Source organism: Zootermopsis nevadensis, unplaced genomic scaffold (genome assembly GCF_977971745.1).
Source record: "Zootermopsis nevadensis isolate Lab colony 2312 unplaced genomic scaffold, Znev_1.0 Znev_ptg000032l, whole genome shotgun sequence".
In the NCBI taxonomy this organism is placed as follows: Eukaryota; Metazoa; Arthropoda; class Insecta; order Blattodea; family Termopsidae; genus Zootermopsis; species Zootermopsis nevadensis.
Window position 1 is genome coordinate 2,817,160 of NW_028259164.1, and position 26,301 is coordinate 2,843,460.

Sequence of the window (26,301 nt, forward strand, 5' to 3'; positions counted from 1 at the left end):
GAATACTTTCTGTTGTTGATCGGTTTAACTAACACCCACCGCGATACTTCCTAATGCGCAACAAACAGCCAGGCGCCTTCTTGTTTGAATCTTAGAGTAGTTAAGTGGGCAAGAACGTTGGTAGGAAGCCTCGCAGAGTTTCTGAGCGCGCAGTATCTCTCTCTCTCTTGTTCGTGGTAGTTAGTAAGAGTTGCAGTACATCACCGCGGCTTTAATCATCCAGTCTGCCTCACTCGCTCGCCTTCCTCTATCTTTTATCATAAAGTGAGTCCCGAATAGAGGGCGCTGGTAATCAAGTGTAATTATGCGTTGTATTTGCAAATTACATGGTATTTAGGCCAGCATGTAATGCTCATCAATCATGGAGCGGAGAGTTGGGAAAGGAATAGAAGGTGGGGTGGGCGAGATAGTGCTGGCTGCTCTAAAGACCGCCTCTACATCCCACACCCAGACGCCGAACCAGGGGTCTGTAGTCCCTTATCGTCTAAATGAAGTGGTATTAGGCGTCGCAACGATGCTTGCAAAATGTGGTTCGGGGGGGGGGATATAGAGACGGGGGGATGGAAAGGGGTTAATATTGAGGGGCGGAGAGGATGGCTTACTTGTTCCACAAGCTGTAATGTGGAGACCGGGTGAGAATGGACCTTCGGAAATGATAATGTGATAGTGAGGCTCTCATGTTACAGACCCTATCATCTTCACTGCGTAGTATATTAAGCTTGGTCGAATGGTATTTATATGTACCACCTGCTTTAACATCGAATAATTCCTCATTTTCCCACGGAATGTGTTCACACTTTTAATTTATTTATTTTTCAGAATAATCAGCGATTAGTTCCCTGAACAGCGTTAAGAAGTTGATCTTTGTAATGGTGAAGTGTTGTGTTTTCTTTGCGGTACGCATTGAATTCTTACGTAATATTTAGACTAGCTTTGGCTTCAAAGGTTTAACCAATTGATGTTTTTAATGGTGAAGTGTGGTGTTTTCTTTGCGGTACGGACTAGATTCTTAAATACTGTGAAGATCAGCTTTGGCTTCAAAGGGTTAATAGTTCTTTTAGATGTTCAACAGAAGGTGCAGGTGAGAAAGTGAGTGTGATTGAATTTTCGACACAAAAATGTCGTAAATTACGTAGATCTACAGAGGTTTATATAAATACAGATAATTAAATAGTGTTGTCAGTTTACTGGGTCTAAAATTCCTAGACAGTTCTATCCACAACACACCGTTACACTCTGTCCCCCTGGCATTTATCTTCTGTATCATATTCCAGCTACCGGATTGACATTTTCAAGTGTTTTTCCTATCATAAAAATTCTCTGTGCATTTCTTGCCTCATTCCCAGCCCATATAAGCCTTCTCCGCCTCACTATACCTATAAGAATGCTTTAACTAAACAAATACCCAAGTTCCTTATCGTGTAATCCCAGCTTTGTGACATTATCGTTGCGAGATGAAAAATGTTTAGCGTTTTGTCTTTAAACATCCCTTCACTGTTAGAGACGAATTTTTGCTCCCGTACCAAACTTCTAGCGAAGAAGATAGGATATGAATCGGCCGCTCGTTTGGTTGCATCACGCCACTGAAATCGGGCCATCTCGCGTGAAAGCCACAGCATCTGGACGCCTTGAAACAAGGGGATTACCCGTGTTGCAGCGTTCCTAGGCGATGCCATCGGAGCTTAAGTTAACCAACATTTCATTTCGTAATAATAAAGGGCGAGCAGAACGCGAAATATAGCACCTGTTATTAATTATTACATTAAAACCTTGTGTTCGCATAAAGCGACCCCCTTGTTTCTGTTTTCTACCACAGCCACGGGCGAAACTTGGGCTACTTTTACTAGTGGCATCTGGCGGGAGTACGCGAGGCAAACAAGTGAAAGTTGTAGCTTGTCTCACTGCTAGTATTTTGTACAAATATGGTCATTTTAAGTTGAACGAAGTGTTACTAATAAATTTGTAACTACTACGTCATGAAACGGTATTTAAAAATTCACTCATTGGGCTATCGAAAAGGCACGGTAACATTTCTGTTCAGAAAACAGAAAAAATCTGAGTAATGATACTGGTATAAGGTCGTATCTTAATATATGACAACCGGCAATATGACGGATTTTATGTCAAATTAAATTTGGTTTTGTTTACCAAGCCGTGCCCTGAGATTTCCTCAGCCATTAGTTAGTCTCGGCCACCAAGTGTGGATTTGCGAGCTCGCCATCGTGACAGTTAAAAAAAAAACAAAAAAAACTATCGTTCGTGTATCGGGAGGGTCGGAATTGTGGGTTAAAGTTTCATCACTGCAAATGGAAAACAATACAATTTATATTTTGCTTGTCTGCTCTGCTTATCGCTTTTATACAGTGTTATTTATATAAAAAGAGGGGTTTGTTCTACTGCCACGGAAAATGAACATTTTACACTCTTTTTAAACAAGATCCATAACCATCAAATTTCGCGGCGAGAGATTTATTCCTATGTTTTGTATTCGGGAGGTCAATGGTTCAAGTCTCGCGGCTGCCCTGATGAAGTTGTTCAGTAGTTTTCATCGTTAAAATATTAAATTGCTTCTCTGGCCTGTTTTCAGAATTTAATTATTGAAAATAAATACTTTAGATGTTTCATAATCGGTTGAAATATCACACAAGAATTTTCTATGTGTACCCCTTCTCCCCGTTACATCCCACAAGTTAACCCTTTGTAGCCGAAGCTCGTCTAAATATTATTTAAAGAATTCAGTCCGTACCGCGAAGAAAACACTACACTTCACCATTAAAAAGATCAACTGGTTAATCCTTTGAAGCCGAAGTTCGTTTAAATATTACGTAAGAATTCGGTCCGTACCACGAAGAAAACACTACACTTCACCATTACAAAGATCAACTGGTTAACGCTGTTTAAAGAAATAATCGCTGTTTATTCTGAGAATCATAGTTCGTCTGATTAATATTTAAGAATTCAGTCCGTACCGCGAAGAAAACACCACACTTCACCATTACAAAGATCAACTGGTTAACGCTGTTTAAGGAAGTAATCGCTGTTTAAACTGAGAATCAAACGAAGCACGTTTGTTAAACGATTGTTAAAGTAATTTTTTCTACTCGAGCCAGCTGAGTATCGCGATCCACGATTTGGTAACATACATCAGTGTTTGATCCACAACCAATGATAAAGTTTTGCAGGGCGATTCAGATTAATAAAGCGTGATTTGCCAGATGTAGGCCTGTTTCACACAGAACCGCCAATAATTCCGCGAGCCGTACGTCAACACTGGAAGAATGAAGAAAATAAAACTCGAAAGTGTAATCTATTGTGTCTGTTACGCTGTTCTACGATATTATTTAATAAAGAATAACAGAGAAACGAATCAGAGAAGTTTTCTCTTGTGTTTTGGGTTTATTGCAAGACTTCCGTATCAGCTTTAGCCAGCAGAAATTTTTCATCATCAATAAGGTCCTCTTGGCTACAGAGTTTGCTGTAAATTTCCTTTATCAATATTACGAACAGATCGAAGTGATACGCCCTTTCTTCATAGGGGCACGCAGTAAATTAATCCTTTCACGTTTTAAAATAGTTTACAGGGTGGGTATTGTTGTCCTCTAATTTTTCACCGTGGTTATCTTTGAATATCTTTAGCGAATTAATTTAACAATTGAAGGAACACAAATTCGTGTTGCAAAGTTGCCAACAATGTACTGCGTGCCTCTTCAACAATGTGTTTTGGGATAGATGAGAAATGTTATTATTTATTTATTTAGTGTTCTGTCTGACGACAGATCCATATGAACAGGATCCTTCCATCCTTTTCTCGGACTGGGACCTGTTCATATACGTTCTTGGCAGATGATCCAGAAGTGGTTTGCCATTGCCTTCTTCTGTGTGTGAATGGAGTAATTGTTGGGATGTCACGGAGGAAAACTCCGTGTTGCCTAGACCACGGCCTTGCCCAACACAAGTTATAAATTCGGGCACCGCCGGTGAATCGAACCCGAGACCCCCCAGGATTCTAACCGTGGCGGTATGAGAAATGTATAAAAATGTAATTTATTTGAGGAATTGTTGTTGTCTGGTTGTCATTGTTTAGTTTTAAAAAAATGTGAGTACGAATTCGGAATGGAAGCTTACAATTGAAATTGCGGTTAAAATAATTGTGTTACTACTGGTCTATTCCAAATTGGATATCCAGGCACTTGATCCTGTGAAATATAGAAAAATGAACAGGGATCGAGACATTTTAATTCATCCAGAAAATTATTATTTCGGTAGCTCCAATTTTGATTTGTTCGTGGAATTATTTTGGAGGCTCAGTTTCTCATAGCCAAATCTAAAGCGTGATTAATTGCCATAGTTAGTTTATCCGTCTGTCTATTTTCCTAAATGCCGTCCAGTTTGGAATCAGAGACGGATTTGTGTTCTACTGGATTCACCGCATTCATTTGTTTGTTTGTTTGATATAGATTTATTTATTAAAAAGACAGAGGAAAACAGGAAAAGCAATCATGATGAATCTGACACTTTTTGACGTTGAAACTTCGATAAATTTTCAATTAATACTCAGGCATAACGGTGATCGGGTGTATCAACGTGCTGTGTTTTGAATGCAGAAACAATTAATAATTCCCGGTCCCCTCCCACTCCCCCCCCCCCTCACCATTCGATACATCGCAGCCTTCAATAATTCATTTCCGGTGACGCACTGTGATGCAGTTTTGTTTTATAGTACGTTCAAATCTCTGCAGGCCGCGCCACCCGCTACGAACGAGATTATAAAATTACACTTGACATTTTCCAATTGCAATAAACATTCAGATGTCGTTAAATTGATGGATTGTTTATTTTTAATCGTGATTGTACACGAACTTAACTTCCACACACATATATATATCAAACAAAAAAAATAATACTCCAAATTGTTTTTCGTTCGTAAAATTTTGGGGGAAATATATTACGCATGTATGCACTATCGACTGTTTTTGATAACGAAAAACGTTGAGTACCCAGATCTTAACAATTTAATGTATTTAGTCTATTATCTCTGTGGTTATAAATAAATTTCATTTAGGTCTGTGTGATTGAACAGGTATGATCCCTGAACCCGTGATTACAATTTATGCAAACTTTGTACAAAAATTAAAACTTTTGGGCCCCTTGTTTAAAAAATGTTCAACTTCTTTACTGTAGCGATAAATATAAATATTAATAGTTACGTAAAGCAATGAAATGTAAATCTATAGTAGAGTTCAAAAGACTCTAAAACTACCTCAATGGTGCAAGGACCTTCTTGAAAACCTAATGAATAAATAGTCACTCAGCTAATCACAAAATTTTCCATTTTTTATGAAAACCGAAATTTTATTGTTGTGTTCAGAAGATCTCACCACCCGTCCTTAACCCAAGCCACACGAATCAGTCCCAACCTTCTCACCCTATTACGTTGGGATCCATTTTTAATAATATCCGCCAATGTACGAGCATATGGGAGGCTCCCACCGAGTCCTTTCTTGAAACATAAATGCACGTAGGTCGTCGTATAAAGTGTTAGTCAGATTTTAACCAACATTTTAGAAACATTCCCAAATGTCACATCTCACTAAAATCCCTTCAGCCTTTCTCGGGTTACTATATTTGGACAGGGAATGTCTTAACTCGAAACCTTCATCTTTTCAGTCACGTGGAATTAGTCATTTAAGCAACAGAGTAAATTACTAATTTTATTCATTACGAGGCTGTTAGAAAAAGACACGTGTTTTTGGGACACCCGGTTAGGGCTTGTGTTTGATGCTTAGTGTAATAAGGTAATATGAATAAAGACAGCTTTAATAGTGACATTGATTTCGCCTGTAATTAAAATTATTGTTACTCTGTAGGCCCTACGTAATTGTCATTGTAGAATTAACATTCCTTCAGTTACTCATATTTGGAGTTGGAAATTTTAACTATGTTAAATTTCAGACATAACCTCACTTTTGACAGAGGACTCTATCCAATTTCAATTGAGCGTGTCCTGCATCCGAATATTTCCGTTCAAATTAAGTGCGATTCGAATGCAGGGTTGCTCATGTAGTGACATGTTTGTCAGCTCGAATGTAAACCCAAAATACACTGCGCGATACAAAAAACTCCAGAACATTAATGAAGTTACAGGTACTACCATTTTGTTTTCAGTGTTGGGTTTGTGCCAAGCGCTGCTTTTTTGTTTTGATTATTTATTTTTTCCTGTGTGTCATTTATATTGTTTATGAAATAATATTACCTCGGTGAGGGAAACTTTCTTACTGTCCATTGAATCGATAGTTTGTTCTTTGTAACCTAATTGTTGGTTAACTAAATTTTCACTGCCAGCTCGATTACAACATGATCAGTTAATTGAATAAAAATTTCCTTGGATATTATCCATCGTCTAGTAAATATAAAAAACGTAAAAACGACGTTTCGGAGATGGGACTCTATCTCCGTCTTCAGGTTCCTACACAGTTGGGCCCACTAGATAGAGCTAATCCCTATCTCCGGACCGGAGGAACCTGAAGACGGAGATAGAGTCCCATCTCCGAAACGTCGTTTTACGTTTTATATTTTATATTTTACTAGACGATGGATAATATCCAAGGAAATTTTTATTCAATTGACTCTTCACCATCGTCAAGAAGTTTTAGATTTGATAAAATCTTATCAGTATTAGTAAAAAAAAAATAACAAAAAAAAAACAGTTTGCTCATTGGCTATCAGATAGAGTTTGTCTGTACTAATGTTTTCTAATGTTTTTGTGTTAATTTTTAAGCGGACGTGTATATTTTAAAATTCTAGAATTAATGTCGTGTTAAAATTTAGAGTGGAAAACACAGCTAACAGCACATTTTTTTCCTGATAAACATCCACTTGAACAACGCGAGTCTGTTTTCAGCCTCCCTCTGCTGTCTCCAGCGTCTGAAATGAAGTTCTTCCGATCCAATGGCTTCGCATTCAGCTTTTTAGTGATGAGGAAGATGGCCGAATAAGGATTCCGTCTCCCGCCATTTTTATGGTACTCGCTTCATGTTAGCTTCGTTTCTTTTTATGATCTTGGCCTCGCTTCAACTGTTCCCCCAGGACTCGTAACAGGGAGCCGGGGGGGGGGGGGTTTAGTTGTGAGATTAAACCTTACAACTTCCCTGGAGCAAGCCGCGTGGACAGGTTTACCAACCTCGTAAGGTGCGTTCAGAAAGCAACACCATTCGAAATAAGGTGAGATTTCGGGTTCTCACGGCGACAAGTATGAAGATGGCTGTCTTCCGGGATGTTGACTGCTGCCTCTATCTTCAGGGCGATCGGGTCAATATCTACGAGACTGTACGGCGCAAAAAATCACCAGGAGACAGTCATATTCATTCCGAAGTATGCCTGCCTGACAGATATATTGTGGGTTCTTTAACAGCGACATTACTACCTTATACTGATTCGATGACTAATATAGCCTATAATGAATTAGTAAGAATACGAAAAGATACATCGTGGCCTGAATAAAGTCACTATCTTGTTATTTACCTGGATGGAATGAGAAAAATTACGAAAAGTCATTATATCCGTGCCTGCCTCCATCTTCAGGACGGAAAAAGGAAAACGGACAGCTTCACCGCCGTGAAAACTTGAGATTACGCATTTAAGTTTACTTTCAACCGCTGACGTGAAATATAAATGTTTATTAAAGTTACTTACTTTACGGCTGTAATGGTATCTACTCGGTTTCGATGTATCTGCGTCATGTATCTGTACCTCGTGTGTGTATTTGAAGCCAGCTCAGCGTGGATGTGTGTGTGTGTGTCAATTAATACTTCCATTAGGTCACTTCGCTCAGTTATTGAAAGGATCATTTGATGTTTGTCATGCGACATAATTTCATTGCTATGACAGCGTTCTAATTTCACACATTATTTCAATTATTCTATGCATTATCACTCTTCTCTTTCATATCGTATCACATAAATGTTCGATTTAAACTGGATTTATTACTGCAGGCGAAGTTATGTGAATCTTTGTAACGAGAATTACATATTTTTTTTGGCTCCTTTAATGTTAAAATAATATTAGCTTTAATATTTGTCAAAGGGACTTAATTTTTTAAGTCTAGTCACGAGCCTTTCAAGCGACTTTAAAACAGAAGAATGCGGAACTTCATAATTTGTCCCCTTTACTAAGTAACCTATTCTGAAGCGATCAGATTAAAGAGGATAGCGTGGACGGAACGTGTAGCACGAATGTAACATGAAGAAAGTACACAAAAATTTTGAATGGAGAAGAATTAGGAGGCCTAGAATTTTTTGAGGATGATATTAAAAAATGCGGAAGTTCATGAAGTTGATTTAACTCGATCAGGATAATTTCCATTGGCGGCCTTCATAAAACGCTGCCAGTTTTCCTACTACAGTAGCGAATATTGCAAAAATTATATTTATCTCTGCTTACTTTCAAGATATATGAACATTATCTAAAACTTGGGTCATTCCGGTAGACCTGTAATGATCTTTTGAGCACAGATGACGTTTTAATAAATGATCCATTTCAAGACATAGGCCTGTCATGCATTCCGAGCTGAACTGTGACCTTTGGTCATATGTCTGAAAAAAGAATTAACACAAATTATGTCAAACGACATGGAATCTGGCTGATATTCAAGGTAAACTGAAAGTAATGAACGAAATTTCGACGTATTGTCGTAAAGTTATCTCCTCTGCATAACTGTAATTATTATAATTTATTGACGATGTAATTCGTTTTTAAATGATGACAGGATTTTCATGCGGTAATTATTTGTTGTATTTAATTGAACGAGTAGGTTTATCGCGAATTGTGAAAGTCGGTTCATTAGAACTTTTCATTAAAGCTGAATGTGTAAGGACGATGTATTTTTTCTGATGTCGGGTTTTTTTTTTCTTTTGAGATTTTACTACGGTTTAACTCGGAACGATAATTATTCTTTCAATTACGCTAAAAATTACAGGCAAGGAACAAAGTTTTTCTTCACAAACTTCGTTCATGATTTCACCTCGAGGTGGCTCTCAGCTCTACAATTTCGACATTAAAATGCAAGGGGGGGGGGGCTAAAGGCGTCTTAGCGCTTCGCTTGTCCTTTATAACACAAAAAGATAAAAGCTCACTTTAAGATAATGAGACTTCGCGGCTTAATATCAGCTTTTTTACTTCTCATCTCGAGAAAATCTCGTTATTTTATTTTTTATTATCATTATTATGATTCACGTTCTGCGTTCCTCTTCTGTTTTTTTTAACAGCTCCCGCTTCGCTGGTGTTTTCTGTGTTCTGCCCCCCTGGCGGCAGTCTCGCTAATTAAAAACATTGTTGCGGGCAAGACGAGAATCCAGGAGTTGGAGACGGCGCATCCTTCCGGTAAGTACAGCCCGAGGCTACTTTTATGGACCTGCATTTTTCTAATACTCTTGATTCTGCCCTTTGCTGGAATGTCTCGCAGTTAAAAGATAATTATTTTAACCCCCAACCATTTTTAATTCTGATTCAGTTTAATGTATACGTGTAAGCATGTTCATTAAAGAAATGTCTCTTCTTGTATCAAGCAAATTTATGAAGGATCTTTATCAATTATAGCTCCATCACTTTTCTTGGATCATACAACATAACAAACAAACGAGTATCAAAGTCACATTGAAATTCTGCAATGCTTTATTGTTTTATAAAGCATAATTCGTGTCTCTTACAGTTTAACAGATTGGATTTTGTCTTCTCAGACATTCTCAATCATTATTGTAATCTGCGTTTAGGATAAGGAATCACATTTCACTCCCATAGACCTCCGATATCTGCCTAATAACACCGCCACCTTAGAACAAGTCTACATTTTTACTCGTGGTACCCGATATAAAACTTCATTCGTCTTGAATGACTGATTAAAACGCTGGTTTCTACTTGCATTGTGTGGTCCTGATATGGGGCGAAGCCCCCTCGACCACTAACGCCTCACCCTCACAGTAATCTGCAACCCGCTCCACCCCTGAACAATGTAGGACAAATAGGGATCTACTTTATAGCACTGTCTGTTAACAAAGGAAGAGTTAACTTAATCCCATTACAAAAATTGGGTAGCTATAAATATGTTCCGATTGCTACCAGGCCTCAAGTCACGTGGCCTGTTTTGCAGTACTGTTCAGGTTATCATGGCGGCGAGCATGTAATGACTGTGGTCTGGGATGTTGTCATCAACACCTTAAAGTGTAGTGGTAACTGTACGTACCGCCTACTTGAACATTAATTAACATTGCATTTTGTTCATCAATTATTTATGTGTTTCGTATGATTCTCACTGTAAACAGCGATTAAGTCCTTAAACAGCGTTAACGAATTGATTTTCGTAATGGTGAAGTGTAGTGTTTTCTTCGCGGTACGGACTGAGTTCTTACGTAATATTTATACGAGCTTCGGCTTCGAAGGGTTAACCAGTTGATCTTTGTAATGGTGAAGTGTAGTGTTTTCTTCGCGGTACGGACTGGATTTATAACTATTTCTGCATTTGACAGTAAAAATCTGCGACACTGCACGCCATAAATGACCTCGGTACCCATTGGATAGGAGGCTGGGTGGGCCCCAGAGTCGGTCTGGATGCGGAGGCTAGAGGAAAAATCCTCTGTCCCTGTCTGGGGAGCGAACCTCGGTCATCAGATCCGCAGTCAGTCACCTAAGTTTTAACAGTATTACGTAAAAACCTGTTGAAACTGAATGCAACAGGGGGAAAAAAATTAAAACTTTTAAGTTTCCATCATTTATGGCTTCTTAATTATGTCTCCATGAATAGGGTATATTAAACCATTATTTTTTATCTTGTATCCAGCTTGTGGTATTATCATGAAATCTGTGCTGTGTCTCATGTCACGAAAAGTGTTGGGTAAAAACCGCCGAACTGTGGTCATAGTGACGTCATAACCTTTTTCGAACTCTCCTCCCTCCCTCCCACCCTAAAACCACCCTCGCCCAGCTTTGATAAATGCTTGTGTATTACAGAGAGCGTTGTTAGGGAGCTTTCATCTCTTCATAGAAACCATGGCAATACATCCAGCATCCCCCCCCCCGCCCCCAACTCAGGGCTCATCACACAGTTACAGGGGGCGGTTTACGTTTCTGCTTCTGGGGGTCCTCAATCATTATCACGTGACAGCGCAGTGCGATCCTCATTTGTCAAGGTTTATATGGCGGCAGCACCGGCCGGCTGGACCTCTCTATCTATATCCGCGAAACAATCTCACTTTTTCATCGAAACTGTTTTTAATCCAGAAACTGTCACTCCGCGGTTTTTATTTTTCATGTATCCCGTAAGATATTTTGGCAACAATATTTATTATAGCATTCTCCCGCGTTTGCAGAGTTCAAACGAGATTTATCACACGAGCCCCGCGCTGCGATACCACCCGCGCTACGCCCCATCCTATCTCTCTGTTTCGCTTCTACTCCTCTGTGCCTCCGGGCAACAAAAATAAATCAGTCTTCCTTCGGATGTCAACTCATTTTGCAGGGATTTGCTTTTATCATTTGACATGAAAACAAAACATGAAGCAACTCAGTTCGGTATTTTTCAACACTTCCCACTTTTAGATAATCATCATCGCCCTTGGTGTATAATTTGTTAACTACGGTAGATTATAAAACAAAAAACTCCGAACTTGGCTGTCTTCTGCGTTGTTGCGCCGTGTAGTCTGGTCGATGTTAACCAACGTTTCAGAGGTCATACTGCCTCCGTCATCAGGGCGGTGAGTATGAAGATTTCTGTCTTCTGGGTTGTTGCGCTTTGTAGTCTGGTAGATGTTAACCAACGTTTCAGGGGTCATACTGCCTCCGTCATCAGGGCGGTGAGTATGAAGATTTCTGTCTTCTGGGTTGTTGCGCTGTGTAGTCTGGTCGATGTTAACCAACGTTTCGGAGGTCATACTGCCTCCGTCATCAGGGCGATGAGTATGAAGATTTCTGTCTTCTGGGTTGTTGCGCTGTGTAGTCTGGTCGATGTTAACCAACGTTTCAGAGGTCATACTGCCTCCGTCATCAGGGCGGTGAGTATGAAGATTTCTGTCTTCTGGGTTGTTGCGCTGTGTAGTCTGGTCGATGTTAACCAACGTTTCGGAGGTCATACTGCCTCCGTCATCAGGGCGATGAGTATGAAGATTTCTGTCTTCTGGGTTGTTGCGCTTTGTAGTCTGGTAGATGTTAACCAACGTTTCAGGGGTCATACTGCCTCCGTCATCAGGGCGGTGAGTATGAAGATTTCTGTCTTCTGGGTTGTTGCGCTGTGTAGTCTGGTCGATGTTAACCAACGTTTCGGAGGTCATACTGCCTCCGTCATCAGGGCGATGAGTATGAAGATTTCTGTCTTCTGGGTTGTTGCGCTGTGTAGTCTGGTCGATGTTAACCAACGTTTCGGAGGTCATACTGCCTCCGTCATCAGGGCGATGAGTATGAAGATTTCTGTCTTCTGGGTTGTTGCGCTTTGTAGTCTGGTAGATGTTAACCAACGTTTCAGGGGTCATACTGCCTCCGTCATCAGGGCGGTGAGTATGAAGATTTCTGTCTTCTGGGTTGTTGCGCTGTGTAGTCTGGTAGATGTTAACCAACGTTTCAGGGGTCATACTGCCTCCGTCATCAGGGCGGTGAGTATGAAGATTTCTGTCTTCTGGGTTGTTGCGCTGTGTAGTCTGGTCGATGTTAACCAACGTTTCGGAGGTCATACTGCCTCCGTCATCAGGGCGATGAGTATGAAGATTTCTGTCTTCTGGGTTGTTGCGCTTTGTAGTCTGGTAGATGTTAACCAACGTTTCAGGGGTCATACTGCCTCCGTCATCAGGGCGGTGAGTATGAAGATTTCTGTCTTCTGGGTTGTTGCGCTGTGTAGTCTGGTAGATGTTAACCAACGTTTCAGGGGTCATACTGCCTCCGTCATCAGGGCGATGAGTATGAAGATTTCTGTCTTCTGGGTTGTTGCGCTGTGTAGTCTGGTCGATGTTAACCAACGTTTCGGAGGTCATACTGCCTCCGTCATCAGGGCGATGAGTATGAAGATTTCTGTCTTCTGGGTTGTTGCGCTTTGTAGTCTGGTAGATGTTAACCAACGTTTCAGGGGTCATACTGCCTCCGTCATCAGGGCGGTGAGTATGAAGATTTCTGTCTTCTGGGTTGTTGCGCTGTGTAGTCTGGTAGATGTTAACCAACGTTTCAGGGGTCATACTGCCTCCGTCATCAGGGCGGTGAGTATGAAGATTTCTGTCTTCTGGGTTGTTGCGCTGTGTAGTCTGGTAGATGTTAACCAACGTTTCAGGGGTCATACTGCCTCCGTCATCAGGGCGGTGAGTATGAAGATTTCTGTCTTCTGGGTTGTTGCGCTGTGTAGTCTGGTCGATGTTAACCAACGTTTCGGAGGTCATACTGCCTCCGTCATCAGGGCGATGAGTATGAAGATTTCTGTCTTCTGGGTTGTTGCGCTGTGTAGTCTGGTCGATGTTAACCAACGTTTCGGAGGTCATACTGCCTCCGTCATCAGGGCGATGAGTATGAAGATTTCTGTCTTCTGGGTTGTTGCGCTTTGTAGTCTGGTAGATGTTAACCAACGTTTCAGGGGTCATACTGCCTCCGTCATCAGGGCGGTGAGTATGAAGATTTCTGTCTTCTGGGTTGTTGCGCTGTGTAGTCTGGTCGATGTTAACCAACGTTTCAGAGGTCATACTGCCTCCGTCATCAGGGCGATGAGTATGAAGATTTCTGTCTTCTGGGTTGTTGCGCTGTGTAGTCTGGTCGATGTTAACCAACGTTTCGGAGGTCATACTGCCTCCGTCATCAGGGCGATGAGTATGAAGATTTCTGTCTTCTGGGTTGTTGCGCTTTGTAGTCTGGTAGATGTTAACCAACGTTTCAGGGGTCATACTGCCTCCGTCATCAGGGCGGTAAGTATGAAGATTTCTGTCTTCTGGGTTGTTGCGCTGTGTAGTCTGGTCGATGTTAACCAACGTTTCAGAGGTCATACTGCCTCCGTCATCAGGGCGATGAGTATGAAGATTTCTGTCTTCTGGGTTGTTGCGCTGTGTAGTCTGGTCGATGTTAACCAACGTTTCGGAGGTCATACTGCCTCCGTCATCAGGGCGATGAGTATGAAGATTTCTGTCTTCTGGGTTGTTGCGCTTTGTAGTCTGGTAGATGTTAACCAACGTTTCAGAGGTCATACTGCCTCCGTCATCAGGGCGGTGAGTATGAAGATTTCTGTCTTCTGGGTTGTTGCGCTGTGTAGTCTGGTCGATGTTAACCAACGTTTCAGAGGTCATACTGCCTCCGTCATCAGGGCGATGAGTATGAAGATTTCTGTCTTCTGGGTTGTTGCGCTGTGTAGTCTGGTCGATGTTAACCAACGTTTCGGAGGTCATACTGCCTCCGTCATCAGGGCGATGAGTATGAAGATTTCTGTCTTCTGGGTTGTTGCGCTTTGTAGTCTGGTAGATGTTAACCAACGTTTCAGGGGTCATACTGCCTCCGTCATCAGGGCGGTGAGTATGAAGATTTCTGTCTTCTGGGTTGTTGCGCTGTGTAGTCTGGTCGATGTTAACCAACGTTTCGGAGGTCATACTGCCTCCGTCATCAGGGCGATGAGTATGAAGATTTCTGTCTTCTGGGTTGTTGCGCTGTGAAGTCTGGTCGATGTTAACCAACGTTTCAGGGGTCATACTGCCTCCGTCATCAGGGCGATGAGTATGAAGATTTCCGTCTTCTGGGTTGTTGCGCTGTGTAGTCTGGTCGATGTTAACCAACGTTTCAGAGGTCATACTGCCTCCGTTATCAGGGCGATGAGTATGAAGATTTCTGTCTTCTGGGTTGTTGCGCTGTGTAGTCTGGTCGATGTTAACCAACGTTTCAGAGGTCATACTGCCTCCGTCATCAGGGCGATGAGTATGAAGATTTCCGTCTTCTGGGTTGTTGCGCTGTGTAGTCTGGTCGATGTTAACCAACGTTTCAGAGGTCATACTGCCTCCGTTATCAGGGCGATGAGTATGAAGATTTCTGTCTTCTGGGTTGTTGCGCTGTGTAGTCTGGTCGATGTTAACCAACGTTTCAGGGGTCATACTGCCTCCGTCATCAGGGCGATGAGTATGAAGATTTCCGTCTTCTGGGTTGTTGCGCTGTGTAGTCTGGTCGATGTTAACCAACGTTTCAGAGGTCATACTGCCTCCGTCATCAGGGCGATGAGTATGAAGATTTCCGTCTTCTGGGTTGTTGCGCTGTGTAGTCTGGTCGATGTTAACCAACGTTTCAGAGGTCATACTGCCTCCGTTATCAGGGCGATGAGTATGAAGATTTCTGTCTTCTGGGTTGTTGCGCTGTGTAGTCTGGTCGATGTTAACCAACGTTTCAGGGGTCATACTGCCTCCGTCATCAGGGCGATGAGTATGAAGATTTCCGTCTTCTGGGTTGTTGCGCTGTGTAGTCTGGTCGATGTTAACCAACGTTTCAGAGGTCATACTGCCTCCGTTATCAGGGCGATGAGTATGAAGATTTCCGTCTTCTGGGTTGTTGCGCTGTGTAGTCTGGTCGATGTTAACCAACGTTTCAGGGGTCATACTGCCTCCGTCATCAGGGCGATGAGTATGAAGATTTCTGTCTTCTGGGTTGTTGCGCTGTGTAGTCTGGTCGATGTTAACCAACGTTTCAGAGGTCATACTGCCTCCGTCATCAGGGCGATGAGTATGAAGATTTCTGTCTTCTGGGTTGTTGCGCTGTGAAGTCTGGTCGATGTTAACCAACGTTTCAGGGGTCATACTGCCTCCGTCATCAGGGCGATGAGTATGAAGATTTCCGTCTTCTGGGTTGTTGCGCTGTGAAGTCTGGTCGATGTTAACCAACGTTTCAGGGGTCATACTGCCTCCGTCATCAGGGCGATGAGTATGAAGATTTCCGTCTTCTGGGTTGTTGCGCTGTGAAGTCTGGTCGATGTTAACCAACGTTTCAGGGGTCATACTGCCTCCGTCATCAGGGCGATGAGTATGAAGATTTCCGTCTTCTGGGTTGTTGCGCTGTGAAGTCTGGTCGATGTTAACCAACGTTTCAGGGGTCATACTGCCTCCGTCATCAGGGCGGTGAGTATGAAGATTTCTGTCTTCTGGGTTGTTGCGCTGTGAAGTCTGGTCGATGTTAACCAACGTTTCAGGGGTCATACTGCCTCCGTCATCAGGGCGGTGAGTATGAAGATTTCTGTCTTCTGGGTTGTTGCGCTGTGTAGTCTGGTCGATGTTAACCAACGTTTCAGGGGTCATACTGCCTCCGTCATCAGGGCGATGAATATGAAGATTTCTGTCTTCTGGGTTGTTGCACTGTGTAGTCTGGTCGATGTTAACCAACGTTTCAGAGGTCATACTGCCTCCGTCATCAGGGCGATGAGTATGAAGATTTCCGTCTTCTGGGTTGTTGCGCTGTGTAGTCTGGTCGATGTTAACTAACGTTTCAGAGGTCATACTGCCTCCATCATCAGGGCGATGAGTATGAAGATTTCCGTCTTCTGGGTTGTTGCGCTGTGTAGTCTGGTCGATGTTAACTAACGTTTCAGAGGTCATACTGCCTCCGTCATCAGGGCGATGAATATGAAGATTTCTGTCTTCTGGGTTGTTGCACTGTGTAGTCTGGTCGATGTTAACCAACGTTTCAGAGGTCATACTGCCTCCGTCATCAGGGCGGTGAGTATGAAGATTTCTGTCTTCTGGGTTGTTGCGCTTTGTAGTCTGGTAGATGTTAACCAACGTTTCAGGGGTCATACTGCCTCCATCATCAGGGCGATGAGTATGAAGATTTCTGTCTTCTGGGTTGTTGTGCTGTGTAGTCTGGTCGATGTTAACCAACGTTTCAGAGGTCATACTGCCTCCATCATCAGGGCGATTCATACTCATCGCCCTGATGACGGAGGCAATATGACCTCTGAAACGTTGGTTAACATCGACCAGACTTCACAGCGCAACAACCCAGAAGACGGAAATCTTCATACTCTGATGACGGAGGCAGTATGACCTCTGATACGTTGGTTAACATCGACCAGACTACACAGCGCAATAACCCAGAAGACGGAAACCTTTAACTTATCTGAACACAGTCTCCATGTAACAGAGCCTTTCTTGAGAAGTTTGTCAGTATTTTGTAGAACCCGAAGGGCCATCATCGTGTTCACAAGAGCCTACTTCCGGTCCCTATTTTGAGCTAGATGAATCTGATCCACACCCCCAATCCCTGTTTTCCAAATAAGACTTTTACAGACATTTAAAAATTATTACGCTTTCACTCTGTGAGAACACGAGCTAAGAAAATCTCCCTAAAAGTAAATAAAACATCTTATTTATCTTTTTGAAAGGAATATAAAATAAATTAAGGAATCTCCTTTGAATTTATTGAACGTTTCAGTAGATGTTTTGATATGTCGATTGAAATGTGACCCAATGCCACTACTCTGCGTTAGATTTTTAAATATTGACGTATAAAATCATTTATATTTACTATTTATAGACCTAAATTTTCAACAATTTTTAGGTCTAAGATAACAGGCGTGAAGTCGTGATACATGATACAGAATCGTTCAATAACCTGCGATTAACAACGTTCAGTTAAACAGGACCGAGTTTCACGTAGTCAAAACTTTACTTTAGAGCAAAATCAAACTCGTGTATCAACATTTTGCTCAGATTAGATCAGCTTATTTTTGAAAATACTCTGTGTAATTTTTTTAATGTTTTGGCGATAAGGTTAATCCAGGATTCAGGTGAGGATGGTTGTCATGGTAACAGCTGGAAACTGAAGAAATGAAAAACGCCTGTAAGCGAACAGTGTGAACATTCTACAGATTAGATCTTGTAGATGTTTTAAGTCCTTTCTTGGTGTACGCCATTTGTGGTGGCTCGGGCGCTGCTATTGGTTGGCAGAACTGAAACCACTGATGATAAGGAAAGGGGAACACAGGAGCAAACAAGCCAAGTTTTGTAAATCCTTAGATTTAAAGGAAAGGGGGACTCGGCTGGGAGTGGTTTGAATCTATAAGCGCAAAGGGTGCTTTTAACACAACATGGAGGATTCTCACACGATTGCTAAGGACAACGGAACACTAATTTGTGTGTGTGTCTGAGGCACTTAATAAAACCACTAATACGCCCATCAAAGGTTAACGTTGATCGTGGTTTCGCTTGATTATAACCACAAATTTAGGTAAGGGTTCGGAAGATACTGAATATGAAAGCAAACACTTAAGGTGTAATACTGTTTGTTGTAAGAACGATTATGTCACACCATTGTTTCTCAATGAGTGTCCCGAGATTTAAGTTTTAAAACGTGTCGTTCAGTGTTACCATCTTTACGATTTATAGATGAATTATCTTTTTTTTTTAAATGTGGTTATTGAAGTTTGGTTCAAAATAAAACGACGTAATTAATCGGAGAACGTGTCTGATTGATTAAACGACAGTTTTAAATGTGTTTTTATTTATTATATTTAGTATTCTGTCTGACGACAGGTCAATATGAACAGGATCCTTCCATCCTTTTCTCGGACTGGGACCTGTTCATATACGTTCTTGGCAGATGATCCAGAAGTGGTTTGCCATTGCCTTCTTCTGTGTGTGAATGGAGTAATTGTTGGGATGCCACGGAGGAAAACTCCGTGGAATTAATTAACTATTTATGCCCAAAGCTTTGTTGTCATAACACCAATTTCAATTAAATTATTGGTAATAATAATACATTCGTAATAATTCAAATGGATCTACGGTAATGTCACTATTTAAAACACGCCGTTGTCTTCAAACTAAATTCAGAGATCAAACGCCTTATCTGAGACGTTTCGTGAGTTTTCTCAGTTAATGCATTATAAAGCTCGAATATTAATAGATGGCACGACAATATAGGCTACTTGTTCACTCATATAACAAACATCAGACACTCTCAGAACAAGAAGTGTACAATATTTTTGAGTAAATATTACTCGTTTCCTTGACCGTGGATTTGAATAAAGATCTATAAAACATTTGGCTTCATGTGGTCTAGGTATTTGATTGCCTTCGTACAGCCAATGGTTTTGAATGAGGTACTAGTCGTTTATAGTGACATGTAATTAGATTAAAGCACGTTCTAGATAAAAATCTTCACTTAAGTTAAACTCCAATTTCGGTATGAATTATACCAACTTGTAACCACATGTAAGCTTATTGAAAAGGGTTTCTCCCCTCCATTTCATTTACCCCATCTATATAATAAGCCTTATGCGTGGTCTATCGCCTGCTTTGTTCCGGTGTTAGCAAGGCGAAACTAATCTCCTATTGTGATCCTGTGCACTAGACACCATTGTTGTTCTCCAAACGAGAAGCTAAAAGCACATCAGACGCCAGATGGGCTCAAAACTTGGTAGCAATGCAAACTCAACAATGGAAATGCCAATCATTCCTTATTGTTGTAACATTTGACATTTTGACGTGTCGTCCTTGAATGAGGGATCAGTAAACGAAACTTCTATTTAATCAAGTTAAATGCTTGTAACGTACGCATTTGAGAATTAAGTGGATTTATATCGTATAAGTATTTTGTGTTTTAGCAGTTGAAAGGCATCGTGCTTATTAATAGAGGTATTGGCAGAACACATTTTAGAAATTCTTTATAAATAGGCCTATACTTTGCCAATTGCCTCGGTGGTCTAGCGGTTAGAACGCTGGCCTTGTAATCATGGGGGTCTCGGGTTCGATTACCGGCGGTGCCCGAATTTATAACTTGTGTTGGGCAAGGCCGTGGTCTAGGCAACACGGAGTTTTCCTCCGTGACATCCCAACAATTACTCCATTCACACACAGAAGAAGGCAATGGCAAACCACTTCTGGATCATCTGCCAAGAACGTATATGAACAGGTCCCAGTCCGAGAAAAGAATGGAAGGATCCTGTTCATATGGACCTGTCGTCAGACAGAACACTAAATAATAATAAGATGAGGTGGTCTAGCGGTTAGAACGCTGGCCTTGTAATCCTGGGGTCTCGGGTTCGATTCCCGGCGGTGCCCGAATTTATAACTTGTGTTGGGCAAGGCCGTGGTCTAGGCAACACGGAGTTTTCCTCCGTGGCATCCCAACAATTACTCCATTCACACACAGAAGAAGGCAATGGCAAACCACTTCTGGATCATCTGCCAAGAACGTGTATGAACAGGTCCCAGTCCGAGAAAAGGATGGAAGGATCCTGTTCATATGGACCTGTCGTCACACAGAACACTAAATATATAAATACTTTGCCAATAATAGGCTCTGGAACAGAATTCCCCTCTGAGGTATTCTGTCTTTAAAAACTCTTCTTGCTAGAATTTAAGTTAAATATAATATTAGGTTACCTGTACTGTGAGAAAAATCTTTTAATTTATAAATGGGGGGAAAAGGATTAAATTTTTGGTTCGTATTCATTCAATTCTGTTCCTATAATTCGGCCGAGACCTTCCCATATGTACAGTGTACTAAGAATCGTACAAACATTGCACATAGCAGCCAGCGAGAACAAGAATGTTCAGATTGAAAATCGAGAAACAGGTCTTTAATCTGATAACATTGTTTGTCATGAGCGAGATTTCTTTTTGAAGACAGGCAGACCACATCATAACAATATCGGTCGAGGTTCCACGTTGTCAGTGGCATAATTTTCGTGTTTTGTCGTCCTCAGTACCGAAACTTAGGAGCGTAGAATCTTACAAGCCAAGTACGCCATCTTGTCAGTTCATCCTAGGGAGGAGGACATTTGTTCCGGGTACAGGACACGCTTCCTGGAAAGAATCTATAAATTCTAGAGGACTCAGGACATTCATATCGCTAATTCAGTTCGTCGTCCCGTCTTGGCGGCGCGCGGTAGCGATCCGATGCGACCACTTGCGCCCTTGTAAACACGAGGGTTATTCCAGCTTTATGAATTATTCCACCCTCTGCCGTCAGCATCTCCACCACGGGGGCGTTGCTATGACAACAACATCCCCGAGTTTCGTCAGTCACTTGTTTGGTGCTGCCATCTGTCGGCAGACGGACGGACTTCTCTCTCTCTCTCTCTCTCTCTCTCTCCTCTCTTCTGTCGTTATAATTGGAGGATTAGGCAGATAATTGAATAAAGCCTGCAGCGTGTCATAGCGGGGCGAGGGGACGGAATGAAGGAATAAAAAAATATAAAATAAAAAGTAGGGAAAATGAAACATAGAGAGCGTATATCCTGTCGAGGACTTGGTCCTTTTTACGTGGTCGACATATTCGATTTTCATTTTTTGAAGGTACGCGCACATGAAAATCGCACATTGCGTTCGGTTCGTCGTCGACGACTCGACACACAGGACGTCACACACCTCGTATATTTCGCTTTAATTAACTTGAAAGGGCGAAAGTAAGAGTTTTGAAGCATTTTCTCTGCCCCGCGGACCGTAATTTTGGGACGCCTGTAACCAAGGATTTTTTTTTAAAAAAATAATAATAATAATAACTTACGTTCTAATTGGAAGATTAAACTTGTTCGATCGAGTGGCTGTCAGCACTTCATAAGAAACCTTATTCGCTACCAAAAAGTAAAACTGGACTTGAATGTGTTTGGCTTTCATCATTAAAAAAAAAAAAAAAAACTCAGCCGATAAGTTAAAGATTTCAGAATTCGTATTGCGTCATGATTTGGGTTTTTTGCTTAAGTGACCTTAAAATTGTTTAAGCGTAGAGCTAGGCGAACAGTCATATTAATTTATCCTCATTTTGAAAACCTTACCCCCCATGGAGTCGTAATAAATGTCTTATTATTTTATTATTAGTGTTATGTCTGACGATAGGTCCATATGAACAGGATCCTTCCATCCTTTTCTCGGACTGGGACCTGTTCATATACGTTTTTGGCAGATGATCCAGAAGTGGTTTGCCATTGCCTTCTTCTGTGTGTGAATGGAGTAATTGTTGAGATGCCACGGAGTAAAACTCCGTGTTGCCTAGACCACGGCCTTGCCCAACACAAGTTATAAATTCGGGCACCGCCGGGAATCGAACCCGAGACCGCCAGGATTACAAGGCCAGCGTTCTAACCGCTAGACCACCTCATCTTATTATTATTTAGTGTTCTGTCTGACGACAGGTCCATATGAACAGGATCCTTCCATCCTTTTCTCGGACTGGGACCTGTTCATATACGTTCTTGGCAGATGATCCAGAAGTAGTTTGCCATTGCCTTCTTCTGTGTGTGAATGGAGTAATTGTTGGGATGCCACGGAGGAAAACTCCGTGTTGCCTAGACCACGGCCTCGCCCAACACAAGTTATAAATTCGGGCACCGCCGGGAATCGAACCCGAGACCCCAGGATTACAAGGCCAGCGTTCAAACCTCTAGACCACCGTGGTGGTTAATAAATGTCTTAAGGGTTCATAATTTCAGATATTATTTTGAAACAAAAATAAAGATAATAGAATTAGGACAGCCGGAGAGAGGAAATTAAGATAAATTAGAATAGATCTGATAAAGGTAAGAGAAGGGGAGAATAAGAAAGCTTTGGAAAGAGTAATTGAAGAAGTGGTCATCCATTTCGACAGGAAAAGAAGCTTCAGCCAGGGGCTGAACGCACCTACTATTTTCTCTTCTATGTCATAATGCCGCAAGAATTGTCTTGTAGTTTTTGTGTCTCCTGCATCAGCGCGGTGGAACGGCTTACATGCAAATCCCCGCTGAGTTTCAATAAAAATGTAAATATGGCGAGGCGGCCCGCGTTCGCAGACGACAAAGGAAGAATTAGGAGCGTCACACAACAATGGCATTCGTTTTATTTTCTGTTATAATATTGGCAGGACTTGGCTTCCTTATTGTTGTTCAAATTGAGAGTATCAAGATAATTGAATAAAAATTTCCGTGGATATTATCTATCGTCTAGTAATCCCTATCTCCGGACCGGAGATAGGGATTAGCTCTATCTAGTGGGCCCAACTGTGTAGGAACCTGAAGACGGAGATAGAGTCCCATCTCCGAAACGTCGTTTTTACGTTTTTTATATTTACTAGACGATGGATAATATCCAAGAAAATTTTTATTCAATTGAATCTTCACCATCGTGAAGAAATTTTAGATTTAGTATCAAGATACTACAAAGTTAATCCTGGGGTCTCGGGTTCGATTCCCGGCGGTGCCCGAATTGATAACTTGTGTTGGGCAAGGCCGTGGTCTAGGCAACACGGAGTTTTCCTCCGTGGCATCCCAACAATTACTCCATTCACACACAGAAGAAGGCAATGGCAAACCACTTCTGGATCATCTGCCAAGAACGTATATGAACAGGTCCCAGTCCGAGAAAAGGATGGAAGGATCCTGTTCATATGGACCTGTCGTCAGACAGAACACTAAATAAATAAAATAACTACAAAGTTGCCCTTCAATAATGACGGGAACTTCTAAATTACCGCTTAAAAGCGAATTTGTATTGACAGAGCGTATGCCAGTTAAAATCGTTGACTTAACTTTTATTTAATTATTCAATACGCGAAGTGTTGAAACGCAAACATCTGTTTTGGTGCGTCGTATAGAAATTCTTCTGTTTGAATGAATTGTTTCTACAGAGCAGCTTATAACAATTACAATTAAGTAATTTCATGTAACAAATAAGTTATTGTTATTACTTATCTCTGCCTGATCAGAGAATATAATTCGATTTTATGTCCATCACATAGTTACCATGGGAACGGTTATAATTCTTATGTCATATAACCCACAACCCCATAATAGCAAATGATCACCACCGAACCAAGTAATTAACATTGCTTATTTATATAAATTTAATAAATATTTGACATTCATAGTTTGAATGTCGTTGCTAGGTTTTAAAATAACTGAAATGATCACTTAGATACTTAATCTCGTCCGGCACTGGTTGTCATGGTTTTTCGAAAATTTCATTTTCTTATAATAATATTAGTTCCCTTCAATTCCTCAAGATGAATTGTGGAATAACAACTTCTGTAAACTAGGGAACATTTGTTTCCTTTCAAATCCTTGCCTTTATATATTTTATTAATCTTAGTATTATTTGACTCTGTATTATCCTGTGTTACTGACAGCATCCTTAATAAAAAATACCGCCATAAATTATTTATTTATTTAGTGTTCTGTCTGACGACAGGTCCATATGAACAGGATCCTTCCATCCTTTTCTCGGACTGGGACCTGTTCATATACGTTCTTGGCAGATGATCCAGAAGTGGTTTGCCATTGCCTTCTTCTGTGTGTGAATGGAGTAATTGTTGGGATGCCACGGAGGAAAACTCCGTGTTGCCTAGACCACGGCCTTGCCCAACACAGGTTATAAATTCGGGCACCGCCGGGAATCGAACCCGAGACCCCCCCCCCCCCCCCCCCCCAGGATTACAAGGCCAGCGTTCTAACCGCTAGACCACCGTGGCTTGTCCCGCAATAAATACAAACCAAAAATTAAAAAAATGGTTTATTTAAAGGAATTTGTACTTCTCGGTCAGACCTAAATAACTCTTGTGGCATTTATCATACTCGAATGTTCGGTAGTATAAATTTAGGTGTGTTTTAAGTTGGCAGAAATTCGTAGGTCCCTTAGGGAGTCAGGATGGCGTGGAAAGGGTAACCAAGTATCCCTTTAACTTAGTAATACCACGATGCATTTTACTATTTTTAAATCTCTTATTTTCTTTCCCATATATTTCTTTTCTCTCTTTTATAATACTCATTCTGAAATGATGTTCAACGCAAAAATCTCTCCGTTATCTCCCCCCCTTCCACCCCCACCTCACCCCCTTTAACTTCAGCGTACTGAATCTAATCAAGGCACGAAGCAATTGGGTGGGTTAAAAGGCCCGGTCTGGCTTTAAACAGCTCCATAACAATTTACATATGAAAAGACGGTGTAGAGTGAGGTTAGGTTTTGCTGTAGTCGGAACGAGTTCGGCCGCGTAAGGAAGGCGGTGGATTACCATGGCCCTTTGAATACGACTTTGTTCAAAATGAAGTCGAGCCCGTGGTAATGAAACAAATATAACTTTCTGTTTGCACAAAAATATATTTTAGAGTGGTTTTGATTGAGATGACGCAATTGTCTTATAATATGATAGACTATTATTATACAGATTTGATTTAAAATAGATTACTTCGTTGTGTAAACACGGCCATGTTTTCAACTTAACAATCCGTTGATCGAGGCTGTTTTAAATGGTAATCACGTTTAATAAATGGCCTTTTAATGGATATCTTCCGTGGTAACTATATGTCCCACCTGCATTCTCACAATAAACAGCGATTATTTCCTTAAACAGCGTTAAATAGTTGATCTTAGTAATGGTGAAGTGAAGTGTTTACTTTGCGGTACGGACTGAATTCTGTAATATTTTTTAGACGAGCTTCGGCTTCAAAGGGTTAACCAGTTGATCTTTGTAACTGTAAAGTGAAGTGTTTTCACTGTTCTTTCCAGTTAATTGTCCATTAATCGTCCTATCTTTCGTTTCCTTATTTCGATTGTTCTAAGCGTAATCGTGTGGCTCAGCGTACAGCGAAAACGTCTATTAGCGTTTTTATTGTCTGTAGTTAAAATAGGAAATCACGAAGATGGGGTCCAAGGCGGAAGTATGGAAAGTGACGCTGCTTATGTGAACTACCGTATCCCGTAAACACTTTATTCAGAAACAGGCCCCTTCGTGTTACTCCCGACTAATTAAAGTGCAGTTTGTTCTGACCCCTCATTCTCCCCCTCCCCCGCACTAAATATGCACAAGCTGGTCAGGGTAGGAGCCGATCACACCATAAAGACGTATTGGGGAGCAGAGTGCAAACTCCACATATTCTTAATCTCTACAGCAGATGGAGATGTCTGAACAGCTTTACGGTCTATATTATTGTTCGACCTATGTATTTAATAGCGAAAGAAAGTTGTCTGTTTTCGTCAAAGGTACTTTTCCGCTCGGTTTTCGAGCCCTCGTTTGTTCGCATTTCTCGTCAAAACGCCCAATTTCACGTAACTTAAGCCTGTCAGTTTGTTTTCACTGGCAGGTTAGCAAACTCCCTAGCCGTGGAACAAATTCCATGTTATCTGGTTTCTAGGATATTTAACGACGCAGTATTAAACTGTAAAGTTAATGATTGAATCACAATATTGACTTAGTTCCGAGTAGTAAAAATGTAGTGTTTTATTTCAAAGTAAACCTCCAACCCGGACGTTCTGTCCAGTCAGTAATGAATTGGATTGGTCACAGAAGCCCGCCGATTCGTCTGATGTAGAACCAGTTACTGTATTTAATTCATATATTAATAACCTGATTAAA

At 41.2% G+C, this 26,301-nt stretch overlaps 2 protein-coding genes across 3 annotated transcripts in view; one reads left to right on the forward strand and one right to left on the reverse strand.

Annotated features, from left to right (window-relative positions):
- LOC110841329 (MAD2L1-binding protein) overlaps positions 1-26,301 on the forward strand; it is a 177,737-nt gene that overhangs the window by 73,727 nt on the left and 77,709 nt on the right. For both annotated transcript variants that reach the window (XM_087359598.1, XM_087359599.1), the window contains exon 3: positions 9,264-9,378. The gene's annotated coding sequence lies outside the window, so the exon portion shown is untranslated. The remainder of the gene's footprint in view (positions 1-9,263; positions 9,379-26,301) is intronic.
- The window catches only part of HGTX (HGTX homeodomain transcription factor), a 62,263-nt gene that overhangs the window by 4,952 nt on the left and 31,010 nt on the right, over positions 1-26,301 (reverse strand). The gene's annotated exons all lie outside the window — the stretch shown is intronic.